Raw genomic sequence first — 6,398 nt, 5'->3', positions numbered from 1 at the left:
CAGAAAAGTGTTTTTGCAGAACATTATGATGTTACAGTGAAGCTGACCTTACAAGTTTTGGATATTTGTGTGAAATGTTATCATAAATAGTGTATGAATTCCTAAGTTATGGCCAAAAATATGTTTTTGACATCATAATGACCATGACCTTTGCCCACCAAAATCAAATCACTTAATTGTTGAGTCCAGGTGGATGTTTGAGCCAAGTTTGAGGAAATTAACTAAAGGTGTTTGTGAGATATCACTTTCATGAGAATGAAATGGATGCAGAAGATCACAGCCACATTTGACCACCAAATTACCATCAGTTTATTGTTGAAGTCAAGTGGTTGTTTCTCCCAAATTTGAAGAAATTCCCATATGGAATTCTTGAAATATCACATTCACAACAATGGGACATATGTACATACTCGTGGACAGCCCAAAAACATAATAGAAATGTGGATATTATATCAAATATAAATATTATGTCACTACATGGAGTAAAGTAAGCTGTCAAAATGTGATAAATGCAGTCAGACAGATAGCCATTAGAGGGCAACAACTTCACCATCAGGCTGCCAAATGCTTTGCCAAAAGACAGCAAACACTCATTAAATCATAAAACATGCTGCCCAGTTTTCTCAGTGTCGCTGCTTTGGTGGTGGTCTGTGTAGCTGAAGTCTAAAATTAATTTAAGCTTCTGAAAATCCCCAAATAAGCTCCACTGCATTTGCTCACAGCACTGAGAGTAACTTGTCATTATCATTTTGTCCCACTAGAGGGAGGTAGGATGCAGATAATGCTGAGCGGCTGCGGGGTGGGAGTTAAAGTGGGAGAAGAGGAGGGTCAGCATGATGTAGAGGTGCAACTAATGATGGGAGCCTGCAGACTGGGGAGGGCCTTCACACCAGCTTTAATCCTGATCACAACAAGCTCAGAGGGTGTGTGTCCTGAAGCGGGTGTGTCGTGAGGAAAGTACAACTTTATGATCCATCAGGCCGCATGCACACCTGTTCTTCATCTGAACCACCACATAACCTTCCTCGAGCTTAAATCTATAAAGACTGTTTGGTGATATGCTTGTTAAGCACAGCTTTACCTGGCAGCATAAAGAAATACCTCACTAACCACATAACCACTCTGTTAAGAAGACAAATATTTGTATCGTGATGCATTTCATCACTCCTATAGTATTATTTTACCCACATCGGCACAGTTACACAGCTTAACAACAACAACTCTAACCTTATTTGTCTTTCCAATCCAGTCATGTTTTACTGGTGTCCCCTTTTTCTCTGCTGTTTGTTCAAAGTGTTGAAACCCCTAAGGCAGACCGGTGCTACTACAAAGCAGGGTCAATATCTACTCCAAACTGCAGCTGCAGCTTACAACCCCTGGGGAGCTTGCAGAGGAGCTTGTTCTGGATTGACAAGTTATGATAGCTGGTAGTGGTGTGCTGGAGGCTACTGGTAAACATATCAGCGTGCTAAGAAGAACCAACAGTTGAAGGTTTTTCTTGCAGCAGAAATTAACTGCTGGAGCTACAGGGAACAGTTTAAGAAAAAACAAAACATCTTTATGATATAATTGCACCTGGGCCAAGAAATGAAAAGTATTAACCCTCACATTTGGGGTTCAGTGAAATAATTGCGAGAGTCTGTCAAAGTCAGATGTGAACTGCAGTCTGCCAGCAGGGGCTTTCGAATGGAACAAATAATTTTCCACAAAAGGCTCACATTACGTCTAAATATGTCAGAATGATAATTCTTAATTATTATTTTAATTTAAAGTGAACCTTAGCCCAGAATGGCTCCATGGGAGGCTTTGTTCTCGAGAAAAATGAAGTCCCCTGCAGTGTGCACCAGGGTGGACGAAACATTATCTCATAATTTCACTGTGAGATATGCATGCAAAGTATTGCAATGAACTTACAGCAATAAAATAACTGTAGCTTTTGCAGATCGGTTGCATTTATGGAAATGTATTCCAGAGTAACATATCTGATGAGAATTTTATCAGTATGAAAGACAGCTCATGCTAATGGAAATGTTATGGTTGTTCTTTTGTTTTTTTAGGTGCTTGGTCATAAACCAAAGTATTGGAAAAATGAAATTTTGACCTGATGATTTAATAGTTAAGACAATAAATGCAAGAGCACAAATGTCATCGGCGTTAATGGGAAACTTGGGAGAATACCAAAGTCAGTAAGATTCATCTTCTTGGAACCACGATTTTCTATTCAAAATTTCACAACAGTCCCAGCATTGAGAAATTTAACAAAATAAGAAGACAGGGAAACATCAAGTTTTAATAATTCATCCTCTGGGGACCATAAATTTCTTTAACAGCAATCCATCTTTTAGTTGTTAATATATATTTCAGTCTGGACCAACGTGTCAGACAGACTGACACTAAAACACAAACAATTGCATTTAAGGAAGTTTATTCCAGAGTAAAATACTTTATGAGAATTTATTTATGTATAAGCATAAAAGACAAAGTACAGCTGAGGCTAATGGGAATTGTATCAGGTTTTTTTGTTGTTGTTGTTGTTTTTAGGTATTTGGTCATAAACTTAAGACTGGACAAATTCATAATTTTGACCTAATGAGCCTTGAAGACATTTGACTCGAAATGACATGGTGGCACTAATAGAAAAGTCATGAAATCACCAAAGTCATAAAGATGCATCATCTTGGAAACACGAATGTCTGTCCAAAATTTCAATATAATTCCTTTAGCAGATGTTGATATATTACAAAACAGGTGAAAACTCCAGGCTCTGTCGAAAGAAAGAAAAAAAAAACATGATCATCAAAGTCATTAGAATGGATCCTCTGAGGACCATAAATGTCTTTAGCAGCAATTGATCTGAAAGCTTTCAATATATATCTATCTGGACCAAAGTGTGTGGGAAAACCTATGCTGACACCAAAACACACCAATCTAGTAGCCTTTGCTCAAGTGCAGTGGGAACCAAGTCAGACACTGTCTGTATATTTCATTGCTTTCACACGAATAAAAAATGAAAAACTAGAATGTGACATGAATGATAAATTGTCAATAATTTATGCTGCCCTCCATGTGTAATGTGTGTAAACAGTAGGATCTTTTATGTATTGCATATTCATATTGTATACTGTATAGCTGTACTTGCTCATGATAAATAAGATAACATAACAGAGAGTTTTTTTTTTCAGTTTTTTTATTTCTGTTTGGGGGAGGACCTCCAGACAGATTTGGTCCCACCAGATGCTGACCCCATGGCTCTGGCTTTGACACATAAACTATCATCCAGTTAAAGCAAAGCAAACCACCCTAACAACTTAACAAATGTGCATAAGATAAGATCTTGCTGGGGGGGGGAGGGAGACAAAGCCACACATTATTGTGTCAACACTTGTTTATTTATAAAGTGATTTGGACTGCTGGCGATACACTTCACGCTTTTGCCTTCATTTTTCAGGCTAATTCACCGCAGTGCCTAGGACAGTTGGTGCCCTGCAGGGTTTGGGCCTCTGTCAAAAAGTGTCAAAGGGGGTGCACTCAATCGAACCTGGAATACAAAAAACTACTGTTGGGCAAGTTAGCACACAGATATGTGCAACAAATCATATGATTGGATTCTGGTTGACCCTGCCTTTACACAGGAACAATTCATTTCTTTGAGTTGCAAACAGAGGTCTCAGCAGCAAATATATTGCAAACAAAGTACAAGTGGTGCATCTACTGAATGCTTTGAGGAGCAACACTAAATGTGATTTAAAATAACAAATAAAGATCTCTTTTAACAGAATGGAAAGACTGGGTGAGACCGTACCAGATCATAAGTCAGGAGAGAGATTGGGGGAAATTTGATTGCAACATGTTTTACTTTACAAGAGTGAGAGGGAATCTGATTTTGATATATTTGGCTGTCCGAGTGAGTGTGAGACAATTAGATTAGCCATCTCTTTGGTTTGTTTGATATGTAACATCAGTCTCCTTTGTGAAACTCGACGCCTTATTGCCATCAGTGCGGTCTCCATCCTACTCTCCTCTGGGAGAGCAGGTCCAGGAGTAGTCCAGGGTTTAGACAGAGCCGCTGTAAAAGAGATTTGTCTCTTGGCCGTGTCCTCAAGGCCGGTGTCCTATTTCCAGCTTTTTCTCCGAGGGGCCGGCATGTGCCTCCCAGGCTTTTTGTTTAACAGGGGGCATCACATCCAGATTAAAATACCATCTCTGAAACAGATACTGCCATTGATTTGTCACACAATGACTGGAAAATTAACAATGGCCATATTACATAAACAGTACTTTTAGGATAATATCCTAACACACAAACAAACACATACTGTATATGCTTTAGAAGGACCAAAAACCGACTGATCTCCAATTTATAGTTGCAATGACACAGGCCTTGTTGTAGTTCTTGCTGCAAGCCAGAAAAACATGCTAACTCATGACTGTGAAGAAAGTTTGCTTTCAGAAATCATATGAGACGCTAGAGGCTCAAGCAGAACAGGGCTCCAAACAGCACTTTTAAGACTTCCTTTATTTATTTTTTAAGCAACCAAACCATTTGGAATTCAGTCACATCTTGTCTCCTTAGAACATGGGGGACTCTTAAAATATAGTTATTTTTGTTTCCCTATTGGGCATAAGAAAACAAGCACATTATTATTTTTTTTTTAATTTTTGTCACACATACTTGACCCCAAAAGAAATATACAAAAAATAAAAAAAATGGTTCAGTCAATATTTTTATTGTATAAAAGTTTCCTTTTATGTATTTTTTTTTTTTATTATTATTATTTTGCTGCATTTCCTTTATCCCTGAGCTGATTTTGGACATTTAACCGTGATTAATTGTAAATTTTAATTCTGATCTAATGCGAAATCCAAATGCAACTAATACATAAATACCCATTTTGATGAAATGTGTTGTGAGATGCAATGGTATTTTATGTGTGTTTTTTTTTTTTTATAAAAAGCATTTTTTTTCCCTTGGGGTTACTATAATTTTCATTACACTGTGCAAAGTTCAAACTCAGTTTTTATTTTTAAGAGCGTGTAAACCTGGTGACCATACTTAAAGTCATGTCGCAGGGGAGCACATGGCTGGATGACATTAAATGCCATAGTGGGAACAGAAATCCGCGTCAATTTTGTTAAAATCAATAACATGTTTGTTGGCCGGTATTTCTAAAAGTTCATATTTCCTTGGAAATTACAAATAATAATAAAAACTACATTTTATAGTGTTTATTTGTGTAGTGCACTTTTTTATTGTTGAAAATATATATATGGTAATGGCAATGACAATGCCAGTGTTAAATAACTGTGAATACTGTATTAATGCATTTTTCTTAATGTGTGTTTTCAGACCAAAATGGACCACAAGTCACAAAATTTTTGTTCAGCTTTCAAGCTTTCATCTCTTATATTGAGTCTGGGAGTTCAAGAAAGATCCAGAAATGAAAATAAAACTAAAATTGCTCCCATACAGTCTTTTATTTTGTCTCTTATCTTTCTTTCATTTTTTTTTTTTTTTTTACAAGATAAGTGTCAGAGCTTTAAGTTAAATGGGCTCATAAGAGGTTATGCTGCTTATGCCAAATAACAGGCACTTTCTCTGTCTCTGATGAGTCCCCTGTTGATTCAGGGCCAAAGGTCAACAACCAGTGACCTCATATAATCACTTGGTGGGTTTCCATTAAGGCTCAAATTGCGCAAATTGAAACTGTGAATATAAAATACACCTAATGGAAACATGTCTACTTCGAACAAACTCTCAGTTATCTGATAAAGTTTTAACACTTGCATGAGGTGCTATTTCACATGATGCTATGGACTTGTTGGTCGGAAATGGGTCCCTCGGGCGTGATGCAGCAGGTGCTACAAAAGTGGTTATTGCATCGCAAAACTCAGTTAAGCGGATCATCCTGAAGTTTTAAATCCACAATTCCTCTGTGAAATCGTGGACTATCACCTCCCAGAAATCCCTCAGACATGGTCGCTCCCGCGTATAAAGTGCTTGTCTTTCCATTATTGCTCAGATAAGACGCCTACATTGCCTTTGATTGGAAATAATGATGTCTAGTGCAGTGGTTGCAACAGAAATAAACCCGCTAATGTTTTGAACATCCATCGCCATGCATCTTTGAATGATATCATGTTCTGACAACATTTCGAAAAAATAGCTTAAGTTTTGCTCAAATCTGTAACAGAAACCTACTTACTGACTTACTTTTTCTACCTCATAAATCACACAGGATTCCTTTATCATATATTTCCTAAATTGATCCATAAACTTAGCTGATGGGGCCATACAAATCAATTCAGCCAAAGCATATATATCTACAGCCAAAGCATAAATAACTGTACATATCAGCCTAATGTTAATTATCCATGAGAGCGGACTTCATTTGAAAAGA

Source organism: Plectropomus leopardus, chromosome 5 (genome assembly GCF_026936395.1).
Source record: "Plectropomus leopardus strain MGB_pleo_1.0 chromosome 5, ASM2693639v1, whole genome shotgun sequence".
Taxonomy (NCBI): Eukaryota; Metazoa; Chordata; class Actinopteri; order Perciformes; family Serranidae; genus Plectropomus; species Plectropomus leopardus.
This window is presented reverse-complemented; position numbering follows the sequence as displayed.